This window comes from Scomber japonicus, chromosome 20 (assembly GCF_027409825.1).
Source record: "Scomber japonicus isolate fScoJap1 chromosome 20, fScoJap1.pri, whole genome shotgun sequence".
In the NCBI taxonomy this organism is placed as follows: Eukaryota; Metazoa; Chordata; class Actinopteri; order Scombriformes; family Scombridae; genus Scomber; species Scomber japonicus.
Window position 1 is genome coordinate 27,472,501 of NC_070597.1, and position 2,877 is coordinate 27,475,377.

Genomic DNA, 2,877 nt, shown 5'->3' on the forward strand with positions numbered 1-2,877 from the left:
CCAAAATTGCAAATTTGGCCCCTTAATATGCAAAAATAAGCAAAAACAATCTAATTCACTTAGAGTGGAGTTATTAGCTTCTTTAGAGGGTCTGTGTTAACTGTGCACACACTTCCACACTCATTCCCTCTGTATCTTCAAATCTTAAAGTTTGTGAGACTGATATTGAATGATAGCAAGGGCAAGCAGGAGAGACTTTCACCTACTTAAAAATAAAAATGACTGCACTGATGGAGTTCAAGGTTCATCTGTCAGAGCTGCTTTATTATAAACAAGTCCACATAAAACCTGGACTCTGTGTGTAACACATTTCAGGCTCTTCTCGTTTCAGCTGCTGCATCATTCTGCTGCCAGCTGTGACACACAGCCAGCTGTGGACAACAAACAGAACATTAGTACTGATGTTTCTATGAAATCCTGTTTACAATCAGACACACCTGAACAACATTATTGTAAGATTGAGACATTAATGTAACACGTTTCAGACCTGCATTAGTTACTTTAATAGCTGTATTTAGACATTTGAGTACAGTATAGATCAGTACAGTATTGATTGTTATAGATGCAAAATACTAGAAAAGTAGAAGAAGCCTAAAACACTGGAAACTGCTCTGCTTACTCAAACATCAGTGTCTTAGGGCTGCTCTATGTCATGGACGGGTGTATAATATATATATATATTGAAATGTATATATCATTTTCATTGACTGTATGACCTGTGTTATTTTGCAGAAACCAAGCCAGGAAGTGGTCTGTGTAAACCAGGAACCATTGCTCTGTTTGGTAACGTGGTGTACAGCGGGCTGCTCAACGAGCACTTCTGGCATTTCGGGGTTCCCCTCGTCACCAGACTGGTCAGTTCCTCATTTCTTTCTCTCCCATGCCTTGTGGTTTTACTTCTGCAGCTGACTTTATCTCTCTCTGAATATCATATTTCTTGCACACACGCACACACACCTACATGCACACACACCTACATGCACAAACACCTACGCACACGCACACACATCTACACGCACACACACACCTAAACACACACTGTCTTTCTGTGACTGATGGTTTCTTAACTTCATTACCAAAGCCTGGCGTTTCCATTACTGGCACCAGCCATACTAAAATAATACTTAATAGTATTGAGAGTGAAGCAGGATGACTGTGTGCCAAGTGTTGAGGATTTGTACAAACATGAGAATCACAGAGTTGTACTAATAAACCTCTACATGGCATTTTGTTCTGTTTTCAAATAGATACACACTTGAGAAACATGATTGTAAACAGAATGAATTGCACAGTTGTTTTTCAGTAGTAATGGCAAGGCTTTAAATGTGTGAAATGCGGCTGTTTCCTGAGGTGTTTAACAGCCTCATGGTGTTCTTCAGGTTTCCTACTGGGAATAAATAAGAATATATGGTGCATGCTGTATTTTTGTCTTCACACTTGTTTCTATTTCAGGACCAGCCCTATAAATGATGGAATGGGTTCTAGCATTAACACAAACTAATGCAATATTAGCTGTATTTCAATTAACTTTGAATTAGGCTGTAATCTCTTCCATGTCACTTGCTGATTGCATGGCTCTGTTTTATTGAACTGCTGATAAATGTTATATTTGATAGATATTGATGTTGTCACCCCGTCAGGATACAGCAGAGGATATTTGCTGGCTGTTTGATGACTTGCCCCTGAGTCTGTGAAGCATACACACTCTCAGATGTGTCTGCTTATTGCCTCTGATGAAAGACTGCTGATTTTGGTTTATGGGAAAATAATAGTTTCTTTTGCTTTTTTGTACAAATTCTAAATGTAGATAATTTATCATTGTTGGAAATTGGACATCAGTTGTACTGTAGGGCTTTCACATGGGGTTCTGGGAAATTTGCAGCATTTATTTTCAATGCATTTTGATTGTTGCGATTTTCTAAACTGAGAATGCCTACACAGCAGCTGCCATCATCAAATATTATTATCATATTTTATGCATTCATGCTGTATGGAACCCCACAACACACACACATATGAGAGAGCATTTGCCATGGAGTTAGAAGCCCATAACAAAGACCAAAGTTGTACTCTATCAGCCTCTGTTTTCACAGTTCACAGTGATTTCATATTTATTGACTGAGGTTGTCAGTATAATGTGCAAATATTCAATATTCTCAAGTACTTGTTCTATTCATTAGTGTCGAGGTAGTGTGAAGGATCAGGCTTTTAAATAAAGAGTAGTGATAAGTCTTGTGTGTCTCTGAGGAAGCTTTGTCAAGTGTCAGAAAAGCAGCCTGCTGATGTTGCAGTGGTGTGGAGACGACACATGACATAAACACTGCTGAAACCTGGTAGGGTCTAGTACAGTGTCAACTTGTATTATGGGAAATGTACAATTAACTTGTTCTTTTTTTAAGCATGACCAATACAATATATCAATAGGATTTTAAAATCCTATTGATATATTGATCGGCCAATTTTGGCTTGTCACAGATCTATCACTGTCAGCATCTGTCCGATATGTAATGTATCTGATCTTTTTTTGCTTTATTCAAGTTTAATATACACTGTGTGTGTGTGTGTGTGTGTGTGTGTGTGTGTGTGTGTGTGTGTGTGTGTGTGTGTGTGTGTGTGTGTGTGTGTGTGTTAGTGTGTGTGTGTGTGTTAGTGTGTGTGTGTGTGTGTGTGTGTGTGTGTGTGTGTGTGTGTGTGTGTGTCTACACATATAAAGAATATATATGATTCTTTTATATTCCATAGAAAGAACATCAGTATGATATGTGTATGACTCTGTGTATTGATTGGCTGCAGGTTTGCTGCAATTTGTCACAAAAAGTTAAACTATTCTCAACTTTTTTTTTGGCCACACTTGGCTGCAGGTTTTCCATAGAGATT

At 38.3% G+C, this 2,877-nt stretch overlaps 1 protein-coding gene across 1 annotated transcript in view; it reads left to right on the forward strand.

Moving 5' to 3' along the window:
• The first annotated feature begins 731 nt into the window (after positions 1-731).
• rbfox3a (RNA binding fox-1 homolog 3a) overlaps positions 732-2,877 on the forward strand; it is a 259,104-nt gene continuing 256,958 nt past the window's right edge. Inside the window, exon 1 of the mRNA XM_053341235.1 lies at positions 732-854. The gene's annotated coding sequence lies outside the window, so the exon portion shown is untranslated. The remainder of the gene's footprint in view (positions 855-2,877) is intronic.